Here is a 16829-nt window from a genome sequence, read left to right as displayed (position 1 = left end):
TTTTTTTTAAACAAGCACATTCCACACTCATTCCTCAACCTGGTATTTCTTGCTACAAAGGCTGAAAACCTTTTCTTTTCTCCACAGTTGTATATTTGCTTTCACTGGTTGTTTGAAGTTCAGAAACGGCGCAGAAAAGTGTGTTTTTACGATTTGCACCTGTCTGTAATTAAAGCCTTAAAATTTGGCTCTGCGCAAGCCATTACGCAACGGCGGTTCACCGGCCGCCGGGTGTAAATTGGTCAAACCGCCCACAGTCTGAGGCATCAGCATCAACTTGTTCCCGGATAGAATTTCGGCAAAACAGTTTTCAAAGCCCGGCCTCATGATTGCTCCACATGTTTGTGTTTGTTTTTCAGGAAGGAACTTGCAGCAGGATATTAAAGTATAAAGAGATCTAGATGAAATCAAAACAACTCCTGTACTGTCACTGAGCAGGCCAACCAAGAGGATTCCTAAGCTAAGCGTAGCAATAAGGCGGCTTCATGTACGACAATGACGATGACGCGAACGCCAAGTGCAACCAAGTTCATGTGTAAGTTCTTGTTAAATTCATGAGCGGTCTATGAGTCTTTTAAGAAGGCCGGCAGACAAACAGATGTTCTTTGGATAAACAGATGGATATCGATCGTTTTTACCGATTAAAGAGCAGCAGTGTCAGGGTTCAGCTTTGTCAAACAGCGGCAGAGATGACTGCTGTGTTTTGTCTGGTCCTCACGGCCGCCACGCCCGGCAGAGAAAACAGAGATTAAGCTCCAGAGATGATAGCGGCTGTAGAGCAGATTGAGTGTCAAGTTTGTGCTGTGCGTGCGATGGATGATGGAGATTAGCTTCGGCCTCTGTGTCTTCTCGTTAAAAACCAACGTGACAAGACAAAAACAAGTGCACAAAGTTATTTTAAAGGAACTGGGTGCTTCCAAAGAAATAGTTCATGGGAAAAGTAGGATAAGAAGACACTTAAAATAGTACTTGCTTATCTTGGAAAGATAATGGACACTATATGTACACTATATATATTAGTTTTTCATTCTTTATTTACTATTATTGCAAAATACTTACATATTTAGTACAATAGTCCTACTTTGTTCCCTATTATTGGTTTAATTTGCACTTTGTGCTATGTGCACTTCTGGTTAGATGCCAAACTGCTTGTCATTGCGTATGAACCAAAATAATGGCAATCATATACCAAAAAAAAATAAGTCATGAACAAAAAAATGGAAATAGTGTACACAAAATTTAAATTGTACACAAAAAATGTCCAAAAAACGGCAATCGTATACTAAAAATGGAAGTCATATACACAAAATCGAAGTTGTGCGCACAAAACGATTGGCGTTCAAGGGGTAACATGAGCTGTACGTTATGAGAACACCATTGCTACATATCCGTTGGTGTCTGGAGGCCACCGAGGCTAACAGCTAGCGAGTTAGCAACAGTTAGCAAGCTAACCGCCGGGTAACTTGACGTAGGAAATGCAGAGGCATAACAAAAAAAAGAGGCTGTCAGGAAAATCAACAAAATTTTCCAAAGATATGTTGTGAAGAATACCGTATGACTAAATTACAGCAGCCTATATTAACTTAGCCACTTCTGCTATTTCTGAAAAAGTCACCAAACACAAGGTTGTGAATGCCACATGGAGGGAACACAGTACGTAGCTGGAGCCAGGACATGTTTAGCTTAGCATATGTTAGCACTGAGACTGGAGGCAGGAAGAGAAGCATGGCTCCGTCACGCTCATATGTGTGATCGCCAAATATCGAAATCCATTGGAATATGCAGTTTCTGTTTATAAATTGTGGTGTATTAAATGGAAATTAGTGAGCGTTAGCTAGAGGTCAAAACGTTTACAGATATTAATGTTAAACCCATCAGTAAATCTTTAAACCAATGCACACTGTTTAGAATAATTTACATTTCAAGGTGGCGATACCATGTACATAACTCTGATGAAACTTGAAGCCGTCCACACAGAGCAGAGATTAGCTGGGAGGGGATCCATTCATGGTGGCTGATGACTATCAGGGCAGTGATCGACGGAAATTCCTGAAACCGGCCCAAAACCTTTGAGGTGACTCATAGGTGGGGTGGCTGCCTGCACAAACTTGGGACAGAAGATAAAAAGGATGAAGTCCAAACATCTAACATTTCCACAGGCTGGGTATTTATTTATTTATATTTTATATCTTTACAGAAATCCAATGGGAGCCGGTTAAGGAAACGAAGGCACCTCTTGACAGCTGAGAGGTGATGTTGCAACCGTTCGAATCTAATGGTAAAATTTGGAGCCATTGCACATTGAGGCGTGAAAAGCTTTTAATGTGCCCCGTACGTCAACCTTGTCATAACACGACCATGTTGATGTTTCCCGGAATGGCGTTAATGATGGCTGACGTTTAAGGCCTGGCACGACAAACATGATACCGGGGAAAAACATTAACCTGTTTCACGCAACAGGATGAAACCAATTGTGAAATAAAGGCCAGATTGTCTGTTGGTGTCATTGTCATAATCGTGCTTTAAAAGGGGAACTACTGTTTTTTACAACCTGGACCTTATTTCGAGGATAAAATACGATCGTTTACTCACCCATATAACTTTTGTGTCATTTGCAGGAGATAATTAGATCAGTATATCCATATAGTGGGAGTGACTGGGGCACCGAGACACAGCCTCTAAATAACGCTTTATCTGCCGTGAAACGGATATACGCAGATCTAATTATCTCCTGAACGAGTGCAAATCACACAAAAGTTATATGGGTGAGTAAACGATCGTATATTATGCTAGAAATAAGGTCCAGGTTGTAAAAAACAGTAGTTCCCCTTTAAAGAGCTGGAGTACCTTAACAGTTTACCTTCATTTTTGCTCAATTTTCTTTTTCTCTTTCGGCGTAAAGCTTCCCACGGTTGGTTGCTTCGACTGTAAACTGAGTTTGAAGATCAAGATACAGACCTTTCTGTAGAATAAGGACAACCAGGTGCAAGGGGAGATAAAGTGGAAATCAGTTCAAGTTTATCTGTGGAAAATCTGACTGTAATGGAAAACACAAAAAACAATGGGTCCAAAAGACGTGTGATCTTAGAAGCTACAATATCTGAATCACTTCTTCATTCGAAATCCATACAAAGGAGAGCCGGGAGGGAACAACAAAGCCGACATTTACTGTGCCTGCCCGGCATCATAATGCAATTGACCGGCAAGTCTGAGAAGTCACAAGACAGTCACACCTGCCGCGGATTGTGCTCTCATTTTTTTTTTTTTTTACGAGATGAGAAGCGAAATAGGGTCGTATTTGCTGAGCTATATGCGGCGTCTACGCTGTCAGCGGCGAAGTCCACTTACAATGACATCAGTTGTCGGTTTGGACGCCGCTTTGTTTGGTTACAAGGGTTGTGTTTGTGGTCAAAGCGGCTTTTAAAGAGCTTGGGCCGTTTTGATAACGAGCCGAAACTCTGCCTTACGGGGGTAAAAATTAACTATCAGTAGCTTGGCTTGACTTGGCTTCGCTCGAGCAGTTCAGAGAGAGTACTGTAGAGCTGTTGTTCAGCCGGACCGTCCTTTCTCTGTTCTGACCTTGGAGGCCCGGAAAAACACCCACGGAAAGCACTAAATCAGAGAAGGCCTGGCAGGAGCGAAGAACATCCACAGAGAAGTCTTATTCAAGGGATCGTCTAACGCCTGACCTCGGGCCAGATATCGGCAGAGGCCTCGGGCTGTTTGTCACTCATCACCTCATTCAGGAGGAGGACAAACAGTCATGGGTGATTAGAGAGGAACTCCCACTGACACAAACACTTTCAGTCAAAACTTACTCACACATTCCCTCAACCTCATGTCATGTGACAACACTCTCTTTATCTTTTATGCCACCTCTGACTGCCAATGAAAATATGCAGCGCTATGTCTGCTATCTGACAGTGGCACTATAGCAGCGCAGTCCGGCTCAGGATGACTCACGTGGAGTCAGGGGGCACAGCTGGTAAACACTTGTGCGCAGACAATTTACAGGTGTGTGTGGAACGTTCCCACCAGGTGAAGTAGCCGACCCCGGCTGCAGACAACGGTGAATCACTGATCTGGGATCTGGTGTCGGGAAATGTCTGCGTCCGTGAGAGAAAACGACAACAGCAGACAAAGTGCGTGCTCTTGATTAAAGGAATGTTTGCTGCTCGAGTCCAGGAAGGCGTGGATGTATTTGTTCAGGTCTGAAAGAATAAGGCCTGCAGGTGGCCGAGGAGAAAGAGGCTGCAGGGTTTTAATGAAGAGTGTGTGTGAGTCACGCCTGACAGCTGTGAAACCCGACAAGCACATGGGTGCCATAGGTTAAATTAGGGCGTTGTCTCGGATTTTGCACCAAGCCCTGTCTGTTTACTAGAGAAAGGGGAGAGTGGGCAGATCCTCGGATAGAAAGTGAGGTCAGGGGTCAGGGGGTCTGGTTGGACTGAAACCAGGGTGGGGCCGTGGAGAAAATGTGGTTTTTCCAAATAAGCAATTAGGACCTTCCCCGTTCCAGCTTTTATTTCATGAATAAAGACACAAATGTGTAAAAAAGAACATCCCTCAGCTTCCAACTACTTCATTTTTTTTTTTTTTTGTTTAGTACGTCTTTACAGTAATAAAATATCTTTACAGCTCATCTCGCCTCCTCTGTTACACCTGAGCTGTAACAGATTGAGTGATAAAATGAATGATTGTGGTGGTAAAGATAAAGGTGATTTGGTTTACCTGGGGAGTTTTACCTGGTGACATCAGTGTTTCACTATTGCTACTTTCTACCACTTTCCAGATGTAATACACAGTCTGGCCAAAAAAAAATAAAAAAAATAATAACCTGGTCATTCAGTATATTCAGGTTGTCAGCTGACTTCATTCTTTGGACACATAATGTTGCTGAACCTAGACCTGAGCAACTGCAGCAACCCCAGATCATAGCACTGCCCCCACAGGCTTGTACAGTAGACACTAGGCATGATGGGTGCATCACTTCATCTGCCTCTCTTCTTACCCTGATGCCCCCATCACTCTGGAACAGGGTAAATCTGGACTCATCAGACCACATGACCTTCTTCCATTGCTCCAGAGTCCAATCTTTATGCTCCCTAGCAAATTGAAACCTTTTTTTCCAGTTAGCCTCACTGATTAGTGGTTTTCTTAAGGCTACACAGCTGTTCAGTCCCAATCCCTTGAGTTCCCTTCACATTGTACGTGTGAAAATGTTCTTACTTTCGCTATTAAACATAGCCCTGAGTTCTACTCTTGTTCTTTGACCACATTTCTTCCTGGAAGACGATGGTTCCCCACTATCCTTCCAGTTTTTAGTAATGCGTTGGACAGTTCTTAACCCAGTTTTAGTAGTTTCTACAATCTCCTTAGATGTTTTCTCTGCTTGATGCATGCCAATGATTTGACCCTCCTCAAACAGACTAACATCTTTTCCACTACCACAGGATGTGTCTTTAGACATGGTTGTTTGAGAAATGAGAAGCTACTCATTGCATCAGTTGGGGTTAAATAACTTGTTGCCAGCTGAAAGATAATCACCCATGCAGTAATTATCCAATAGGAGGCTCCTACCTATTTCCTGTCCAATTTCGTTCGTCTTTAAGCCTTTTTTTTGTGTGTGACTGGGTCAGCGACGTCTCAACTTTGCACCCTAACATCTGTCCAAACTTTGATTCATAGCACAGCCTTCAGAATTCTGCAGAACTAGTCCAGTGCGAATACGGTTTTGGCCTACTTTAAGGAACAGCAAGGTTAATAAATAATGATAACAAGGATTTTGAGAAATACTCAGGCAGTTTACTGGAATCTGTTGACTCGGCTGTTGGAGTTGCGTCCCATAGGGTCAGGCTCTTGGCTCTGCAAAGCATCCAGAAACTATTTTTACTGATGTTTCACGGATTAAAACTGAATTTAAACTCTTTCAGTGGCAGTGGCGCATGTTTGGTTTTCTGTGTTAACTGCACAGCGGCAACTTTCTGGACCGAGTGGTTTCATGTGAATAAACACCCTGGTAAGTAGCTGGCTGAAGTCTGTGGTTGAGCTTGTGTAGTCGCCTGTCTCCCTCTCTAGTTTGAAAGATTCCTCCACTGGGACGAAGGTTGCTTAAAGGACGTTTAAGACGGGACAGCCCTGATGTGTGGGTGGGTATCTGCGTCCATGGATCGGTGGGAGGTGTAGCTTATCGTGTTGTGGAGGGAATAAAAAGTTAAGGACTGGGTGGTTAAATGTGGAAAGCCAAATTTAGCTGGAAACTATCCATGCTTCTCCAGGTCCAGGGGTTTGTGGTGGAACCACTTCTTTATGAGGGGGGAGGTGTAGCGACCCTGTGTGGGGCAGGCCTCCAGTAGGCTCAACTGGTCTAGCTCCATTATGCAAGGTGGTGTTAGTGAGCGCAAACTTCCAAACTATCCTTTGGGCTCCAGCTCTTTAGGATTTTATTATTTTTTATTTTTTTTTTTGGGGGGGGGTTTCTGCAATTCCTCTTTTTATTTTTCGTCACATGTGTGGTCTGCCAATTTTTGTGCAGCCGCGGGCCAGGTTAGGATCATAATGACCCTACTGAAAACTCTCGGAGTATTTAAACTGGACGAGGAGGAAAAGATAAGATTTGTCCAACAAAAACATCCAGAATGTTCTCTTTCCAAATCAAAGTCAAACCGAGGCCAAAGGGATTAGATCACAGATAAAACTGATGCACAAGTTGAGCAAACTTGAGTCAAGCTGTTTATTGACGCCGGGTGTGGTCTGATCCGTTTTACTGTCATCGATAACGGAACGCGCAGATGACGATGAGGCGATCAGTCACTCTTGTATTCGTCCATCGCATTTATTGTGTCAACCAGCAAAAAATTAGCTTTGCACAAAGGAGGGAAGCGGGGGTGACCAGCAGGTTGACCCGCTCTGTCAGAAGGCAAAATGATTGCTCATGCAAAGATAATCTAAGGTCACTGGCTGTAGATTGGAGCACATTAATAACAGAGGCTTCACTCCTCTCAATGCGAATGAGCAGCTTGCGAAACACATTAAAAACACTCCTTTAAAAGATTCTGCGAGGATGCAAAATCAGGGTGATGATAATTGCACGGGCATGACGGCAAAGACTAAGAAATAAAAACACAGCTTTTGTTTCAAGATTCAAGGGTAAGCGTCGGCTTTACGATGTCGGGTGGAGCGAGATGATTTAGACGTAAAGGATGGGAGTGTGTTCCAGCAGAGGAAGACTGATAAAGATGTAAGACGTGTGGAGGAGGGAAAGGTTAATTTATGTTGCTGTATATGAGGAAACGGAGACGTGATGTTGTTCTCGTCTGATCTGCAACTCCTACACGTCAGGATTCCATAGGATTCGTACCAGAGTGTATCACTTCTCGTGAAGCGTTGCAGGGCGGAGGTCTTTGCTTCACAGGCCACTGAAGGTGTGAGTAATTGTTTCAGAGCAGGGCTAGCCCGGCATCTGACGGCTTATTTCTTAATTTGCTGAATAACATTCTCACGCGCGAGCACACTCACCGCGCACGTCACGCATATACAGTACGTGCCGCGTACGTGACTTTCTCAGCTTCTCGTGTCTTTCACACACACTCAGACATTCTTAGCCGCTGTGTCTCCTCCTTTTCCCCTTTGCAGCCCACATACCCGCTCGGTAATTGCTCCCAGAATGCCTCCTTCTGACGCAGGGAGCTCGCAAGGAGAAAGAGAGAGAGAGAAAGTTCCCAAAATGGGTCTTAAAAATTGAGTTGCCGTGGCGACGGGAAACAAATTTTGAGAAAGCGCTCGGCCCGGGCCGCTGTTTTACCGCGCACGACAGGACCCCGCGTAGAAACCTCACCGCATTTCACAGGCGCGTGCAAGAAGCCAGACTGCAAGTAGCCACGGTCCAGTTCTTTAGAGCTGCCCCCCCTCCGAGTCTGCGCTGCTGGGCTGCATGTTTTCAGACGCTTCCAGACAATGGGCTCATTTGAGTGGACGGGCACAGGGTGGAAAAAAGGAAAGTTCTCCAAAGAGTCCTCAGTCTCAGTCAAGGATAAAACAGAATGAAAGGGGAGGAGGGGAGGGGGGTGAGGAGAAAGAAAGAATGACCACTGTCTGGTCTCAAAGAATGTTAAAAGTGGCCAAGTTTGACAAGAATCAGGCATTGAGAGGCAAATGTGTCCGTCCACAGTAGAGGCTTTTAATGAGGAGTCGCAGCTTATTGCACACATGCAGTTTAAAGAGAGACTTTCTAATTTTTGTAACTTCCAAATTAAAAGTTGATGCTTTAAGCAACGAAACACGCCCCTGCACATTTAAACTGCGCTGAAGTGTTTTGCAGCCACGGCCTAATTTGCTCTGGTATGACACGTGAGCATCGCCCAACATCCGTCAGCTGACACGATCAAGCTACATTGGAGCACACATGTACTGTAGATGTAACCGAGAGAGTTTGCAGAGTCTGTTAGCCTTCTCTTGCTCGTGTTCCCGATTTCACCATTATCCTATGTTACCGTACACGGTGGAAAACGTTAAATGTTGACACAGTACGTTAGCTTAGCATCTGCAGCAGCTTTCCTCCAACAGGCAGGCGCGTGGAGAAGGCAAACTTGAAGCATACGCAACAGATTCTGCTTCCATGTCACATCTTGCCTGACTGTGTGAAAGCGGTGGCTGATCATGAGTCAGACCGACGCCATGACCACAAGGGGCAGTTAAGGGATAATAATAAATGCCAACATGCAGGTGATGGAGTGCAGGGGTCAGACTCAGTGAAATTAACAAGTGCATAAACTTAGCCATAGCCAGAATAAAGCATCAGTCCTTCCACACCAAGGAAGGTGTACAGAAAGTCATAAATCCTGCCCCTTTTGTAGGACATGAGTGGACCTAATTCAAGAACACAGCTAGGGACGTCGTTCCTTTTTGGTCAAAGAACCACATTGCTCAAGAACCTCAAGACTCCACTGGTGGAGGTCATGTATTGCAGACAAAACATGTGGCAAGCACTGATACGATCTGAAACAAAGAACTTGGTTGAGGGGGACTCAAACGCACGACCCAAGAACCAGGTGGCAGATTGAAGGCAAAGACGAAGTCCAAAAACCACAAGGAATGAATAAAAATCACTAAGCACACTAGAAAGAGGCTGCTATAATCTTAGCACAAGGAAAAGCTGGCATTGCAGGAAAGAACGCACACAGGCTAAATAGGAGGGGGACAACGAGGCACAGGTGAGGTACATCAGGGCGGGGCCAACAATCAGGAGTAGGAAAAACAGGGGGACAGGAAGTGAAGACATCTGAAATGACAGAGAGTCAAGAAACTTTCAAAGTAAAACACGGACTGAAATTACACAATAATGCACAGTGGGCCTTTATAAGACAAAATACAAAACACAGAATACAAAAGGGAGACACACGAGGGTTAGAACATACACCGATCAGACATAACATTATGACCACCTTCCTAATATTGTGTAGGTCTCCCTTGTGGTGAATCATCAGAGAATGGACATGGGCATTCTGAGGGTGTCCTGTGGTGTCTGGCAACACAATGTTGTTAGTGGGGGGAGGGGCCTCTGTGGATCATCCCACAGATACTTGATCAGTTTGGGATCTAGTGAATTTGGAGGCCAGGTCAACACAATGTTGTTTTTTTTTTGTTTTTTTTTTAGTTTTTAGGGGATGGCTGCTGCCATCAAGGAGTGTCATTGCTATGGGGTGGGGGTGCCTGGTCTGGTCTAGGTGGGTGCTACATGTCTAAGTAACATCCACACCAATGAATGCCAGGTCCTAAAGTTTCCCAGCAGAACACTGAATTGTCACAAGATGGTCAATGTTATTTACTTATTCTTGGTCATAATGTTGTGGCTGATCAGTGTATGTACAATTTATTTGAATTGTATTCCTACTGTGATATTAATCTTGGAAAATGATTTACATTGAAAGTTTTATTACCTACTTTAACACCATCGTAAAAGATGTTTTTAAAAGCTTCAAAGTTATTCTATCTGACGTTACTAATAATGGAAATACTGAATGAAGCTGCAGCAGCTCCCTTAGCGATGAAAACTAGATGTATTCCTTCTTTCTACATGCGTCAAAACAGGGAGAAAAAACCATAGAGATGAGTCAGTTTACTCGTATTTTCCCTTGTTTCCACTGCGTCCAGAAGCCTCTATTCATATCTGTTCCATCAGCTAACGGCCTTGTGCAGAGCCGTGTCTATTTCAGGTACAGTGGCTGACTCATTCCTCCCGTGTAATTACCTCCTGGCTGACCAGATTGTCCAGTAAATGAAGCGTGCAGGGGAGGGAAGCAGCCGCGGGAAATCCCTCTAAAAAGGGGGTATCCCCATACCAAGGAAACCCTCTACATCCCCTCCCCTCCGCACTCCGCCCCTCGTCCGACGTCCACAACGGCCATATGCACTTCTGGAAACCATTACATCTCCCTACAGCTTTCCACTCCTGCTCAGTCTGTCTTTCCATCCCCCTTTTTTTTTTTTTTTTTTCGTGCCACGCCACTGTGGGTGTATACGGCTTTAATTCATTCCAAATGGCGGGAAAAGCATCAATTCCTTCTTCCCTTCTTGTATAATTTACTGGTGAATACACAGTAGAGCACGTATATGCTTCCTCTAATCAGGACACACACATAGAGAGACAGTGAGTGGGAAGTCGGGAGCAGCAGAAAGACAAAAAGAAAGAGACCGAATTGTGGGAGCCGGAGCTGAATATCGCACATGTTCTCTAGCTGCGGCGTATCAGTATGAAAATGCAAAATGAGAAACTGCAGCTGCGTCGGACTGCGCTGTCGTCTGGCCTGAGAATAATTCGTCTGTCTGGCAACCATATGTTGGCATGTCGGGAAGTCGGCCAGTGGACCATTCGGTGACCTTTTGAAAATTCACCCCTCCCCGTGGCTCTCTTGCAGAGCCATGGAAACGCTTCAAGGCTGCAAAAGAGAAAAAAAATGCAGCGTTGGAAGCTGAATTTTAACATGCATTCTTGAAAGCTATACACGGGTGCCAAACATACGGCACGTGGGCCAAAAGCGGCCCACAAGAGGGCCTTAATCTGGCCTGCAGCATGAATTTGCAAAGTCCATAAATTACAATGAACTTTTCAGTGAAAATAACCGCTATTCCTAATTTGTCCACTGTTTTAGAAAGAGAAGTGGACAGAACACATCACTGAGACCCAAGACTAAACAGCAGACACCAATGTGTCCAAACTGCACTTATTAGGTAAGATATTTCAATTTTTTTTCAAGGAGGATATTCTCCTAATTTTCTTCTTTGCACCAAAACAAACGGAAAAAGTCTGGAGTAGTCGTTACTTATAGGTTATTATGCTGTTATCTTACTGGTCCGGCCCCGCTTGAGGTCAAACAGGGCTGTATGTGGCCCCCCGAGCTAAAATGACACCACTGATATAATAAGCTGAAGTGAAACTTGAATTCTCTTCACTGTTTTTCTGATCTTAATACAAACTAAAACGATGCTGTAGCTTTTGTGCATGTTTTCCTCTTTTCCTCTTTTAACAGAGACAGCATATTAGCGTCATACCTCAGCGTGACTAACATTTAAAGTGTATTTTGCCCATTAAAGTCTGCAAACATTAAGGCAGTGTATATTTAACCCTTTTGTCCAGAGGCCAGCATGCAGTAAAATTACCTACGCAATGTGCAGCTGCTACACCAATATAATAACAGCTGCACTCCAAGAATGAATGCAAAGCTATAGGAAGATACACATTTTGTGCATTTGAGTCAAATGCATGACCTTCTTCTGCACAAGCAAAGCAATTATAAAAGACAGCAGATGAGCAAACTTTCAAGACTGACTGCAGATTCATGAAAAGGCTAATGCAGGGGTGTCAAACTCATTTTAGTTCAGGGGCCACATACAGCCCAGTTTGATCTAAAGGGGGCCGGACCAGTGACAAAATAGCATATTAACCTATAAATAACCACAACTCTAAATGTTTCCCTTTGTTTTTGTGCAAAGAAGTACAAGTACGTTATGAAAATACTTATATTTAATCAACTGTACTATTACAAAACATGAAATGAAAAACCGGACAACTGTTGCAAAAGTGCAGTTCTAAGTCTCAGTGTTGTGTTACGTCCACATTTCTTAGTAAAACTGTATGAAACCTAATAACAGCAGTTGCTGTTATTGGAAAAATTGCAGTCAGTGTCTTAAATGTAATTTTTGCACTTTGCAAATTCATCCTGTGGGCCAGATTTGACCCTCTGGCGGGCCGGTTTTGGCCCTGTGGGCTAATGGATTCGGCAACCACATATGGACGAAGGAACGTAAGTCATAAGAAGCCGTCGTTAGCTCCTTCCTACACAGATATTGTGGGATTAGCTCAAATTAGCGCGCTGATGTTGCCATGCTACGTTCACGCTAGCGGCGAGAAAGCACCAAGCGACGATGGGGGGAGGTGATGTGCGGCGCTTTGTGTTGGGAGAGACGTCTTTACATGAAAGCTGAGGCGGCTGTATTAGCTTCACCCCTTCTTGTGTTGTGTGTATACTGTCAATGCTTGTGCCAAACGACCCCATCGATGACCTCTCAGTCTGCGTTGCCAGCGACCGAGTCGTAGCACCAAAACCTTCCATTTTTTCTTCGTAGCATTTATAATTTACAATTTTTTAGTGCACAAATTCAACCCTCCTCTGACTTCCCTGCAATGCAAGTATTTGTGTGATACTTTGACATATTTTTGCACGGAACATAAACAGGCTCCGCCTCTGTTTGGATAAGTGTGAGTGTCCTAGTGTTTCATATGCAAACAGGAGTGTTTGCATATGTGTCTTCTCATTGATTCCATGTGCGACTTCTGGGCGTGGAGTTCATGCAACTTTGGTCTTTTCTCTTGTCTTTTGACCTGGGAGGGGCAGATGATGACCAACAACTGAGCAGAAGAATGCAGAAGTTAACTAGACGTGTGCCTCCCTCCTCCCTTTCCCCTCCCCAAACTGTCTCACTTCCCCATGCTTGAAACTTTCTCCATTTTTTTTTTTTTTGTGGTTGCGTCTCTTTTCCTGTACAAACGTTGTCACCGTCTACGTCCACCTCTTTCGTGTGCTACTTGGAAGCCTGGCCTCCTCTCTGCCTGTGATCTACTGTCTGCTAAGTTTTTCTCCCTATCTCCCATCAAGCTGTGACTACAGATCAACTGTTGTATTCCCTCTCCCCCCCACGGCCACCCGTCTGCCAGCCGCCCAGTCTGTAGCTCCTTCTGTTCCACCCCCGTCATCCCGTCCGTCCGGCTCTTGTGTGCCGTAACGTGAGGCCCCCTAGTCATTTTCTGGCTCTGGTGTGTTTTCTTTTTCTCGCTCCCTCCCTTCTTCTCCTCCCTTTCTCCTTCCAATTCCTCCTGACCTTCCAGCTGCAAGGCTGCGGATCAGATCCTGTTCTGCACGCCTGTCTCCCTGACAGGAATGTGCTGTTTGTACATAAACACGACAAGAGGACTGATAAGAGTGTGTCTCTGTGCGCAAGGACGAGGCTTTATGGTCAGAAAACACAATAGTATCAGGGGAGCTGAGGGGGGCAGGAGGACAGTTGTGTAAGGGGGAATTCCTGAGCAAAGTTACAAACAAAAGGTTTAAATCATGATTCAGTGGTATGTTGAAACAATAGCTTAAAGAAACTTGTATTGTTTCATCCAGGTCAGACATCGACCTGGCACTTTGCTAATGGAAGTGTGTGTCACTTGTTTATTTTGACATCATGCAACAAGCGACTCTGCACGATAAGTCGCACGGAAAAGCTACGTGATCTTGGCTTTCTGCAGGAAACACTCCTCCGGGTCCCAGCGTTGACCGAGGCCCGCGGCCGAGGGAGGGGATGCCCTAAGTGGAGTTCAAGGAACGGAAGAACGACAAAGACTGGCTGAAAACAAAACCCTAGCTGCTTGAGTGTCCCATCCGTTCTGCCTGTTCAAAGGTCGCTTCCTAAATGCTTCGGTCATCATTGGATTAAGTGTTTCATATATTCATACGCAATAGTTCAACATGATTTACAAGAGACTTGAGATTGGATGGACCACGTACCGAAGAGTCCGCAAGCCCAGAACCCCAACTTGCTCCCAGGGCCTGGCACACACTGGCACTCGTGTGGGTAAATTTGATTACCAACAGGTAGAAAAGTACATATGTCGCTGCAAGAAGGTTCTGGGTTCTAACCCATTGGCCGACTGGGGCCTTTCTGTGTTTTCTGAGTTTGCATGTTCTCCTTGTGTCTGCGTGGGTTCTCTCCGGGTACTCCGGCTTCCTCCCACCGTCCAAAGACATGTTCGTAAGGTTAATTGGTCATTCTCTCGCCCCATGACAGCTGGGATAGCCTCCAGCCCCCCTTAACAACCCTCCAGAGGACACGTAGTTGTCCACAAAATTAATAAATGAATGGAAAAGTACATATGCAACGGTTAGCACTGGCGCCTCGCAGCAAGAAGGTTCTATTGCCCAGCCCGTTGGCCCTTTGCGGCCTTTCTGTGTGGTCTTATCCTGGTCTCTCCAGCTTCCTCCCAAAGATGTGATGGTTGGGTCGACTGGTGCTCGACACCGTTCCATCATCTGGTTGTGTTCGTGCTGTTCCACAGTGGTTTAATGACGCCTGATTTGAAAATTGGCCGCAACTGCAATTGATCTCGATGAACCAACACCTTTTAACCCAATAATTTGAAATTTTCTGTTGCAGATTTTCTGAAAATTCAAATGAAATGTGTCACATTTATGATAAAAAACTATATGTTGGTGTATGACACAGCAATACAAGATGATGTAAAATACAACCCACAGTTGTCTGTTCACTGGAACTGGGTTAAGCCAGCGTTGCCTTGGTGCTATTTTCACTCTCTTTGGGTGATAGTTTCTGCACAGCGTCCAAATTTTGCAGAGATGAGACATAACCCCCACCCATCAACGACTGAACCAAACATGGACAGGAAAACCTCCTGCCTCAGCCAATCACCCACGAGACGTCGCAGCGGAGACGGAGGAGTCTCCGTGGAAACGGGACGTAACGGCTGATTCATTGACAAAAATGGATAAACCTTCAACTTCCCCTGCAAAAAATAGGAAACGTTACTCACTGCTGTAAACATCCAGTCTATTCTCTTGAACCACAGACTCAAACATCCCCAGGATCCCCCTCCTAAGATGCTCAAATCATCACCGGTAAGGAATTACATAATGGTCTCCAGTTACTGCAGCTGGGCCACACAATGGCTGCTTTTTCTTTTGCCACTGTGCTGTAATAAAAACCGCCTGGGCATCTCAAAGTGAGGGATGTTTTTTCTTGTTTTTTTCACTTGCATCATTTAGAGTTGCATTTTTTTCTCCTGTCTGCAGTTGCGCTGTTTATTTATTTTCCATTTCTTTTTTTACAGCACGAGCTGCAGCAGAAGGGGGCAGTGTGGTGCAGGTGTTTGCTGCACAGGTATGCAGCAGGTTAGTGTCAGGTGAGGAGCATGATTATAGGCTAATCTCTCCAGACCTTCAGACTCCTCTCCTCGGGGAGAAGGTTTCACCCGCGGCTTGTCCTTTGTTACATAATGTTTCGCTTCCCCTCCTTGTGGCGATGTGGCCGTATCTGAAGTAGGTTACTTTTGGGCGATAGAATCTGTTTGTGTGTTTGTTTAAGAGATAGAGAGAGAGAGCGAGAGAGAGAGAGGACATCTATTGGAGAACAAAAACTACCTCTGTGGGAATTTGAAAGTATGGGCGTGGGCGTGAGTGTGTATGTGCGGGTTCTCAGAATTGCTGTTCTTATCAGCATCGGGCTACATTAAAGGTGTTGTGACTGGTTTCCATAACAATTCCTTATAGGGGAAAATAAACTGTGAGTTACCACATGGCGTTTAAAAAGACTGCCCGACTGTTATCGCCGCTCAGCACGCCGGCAGGGTAGGAAATAACAGGTCTGCAACGGTGCACTCCTCCCTGCTCAGCTATGGCTGACTCTCTGTCACCTTTCCCTCACTCTGTTTCTGCATGGGAGCTTCTGTTTGAACGCCCCTCCGTCCCGGTGCCCTCCTCTTTCAGTTTTAACTATTTTCTCTCTCCTTTATCTCAAGCAGCAACACCTATGTCTTTGTGTAAACCTGTCAGCGGCGACTTTCCTGACCCGTTTGATCTCCAGGTATTCTCTCCCCGAGGCCAGGCTCTGCTGTTTAACCCGTCTGCCCGGCTTTCTTCAAACTGCACTTGTTTGAACTCTTGGACGGTAGCTCCACGGTTTTTGCAGGGTGCAGTTTAAGTGTGGTCCTGGGGCCAGGGGAATGATGTGTTGCTAGAAGCTGGAATACCTTATCTGTAGGTGGAGTTAGTCCTGGCCAATTGCATGAGCTCAGGATTGAAGGAATTATTAGATCATAACGGAGGAAAACTGGAGAAGGTGAAAATCTACACCGATCAGGAGAAGTGAGTAACATTGACCATCTTGTGACAATTCAGTGTTCAGCTGGGAAACTTTTGGACCTGGCATTCATTGGTGTGGATGTTACTTAAGACATATAGCACCCACCTAGACCAGACCAGGCACCCCCACCCCATAGCAATGACACTCCGTGATGGCAGCAGCCATCCCCAGCAGGATGCAGCCTGACACAGACACACACACAAAAACACTTTAGGAACAACTCAAAACAAAAACATGAAGAACAGCACAAGGTGTTGACCTGGCCTCCAAATTCACTAGATCCCAAACTGATCAAGTATCTGTGGGATGATCCACAGAGGCCCCTCCCCTCAAAGGCCCCCCCGCTAACAACATTGTGTTACCAGACACCACAGGACACCCTCAGAAGGTCCATGTCCATTCTCTGATGA

The sequence above is a fragment of the Chelon labrosus genome (assembly GCF_963514085.1).
Source record: "Chelon labrosus genome assembly, chromosome: 10".
NCBI classification, from domain to species: domain Eukaryota; kingdom Metazoa; phylum Chordata; class Actinopteri; order Mugiliformes; family Mugilidae; genus Chelon; species Chelon labrosus.
The sequence above is the reverse complement of the archived record's forward strand: the minus strand, read 5'-3'. Positions refer to the sequence as shown.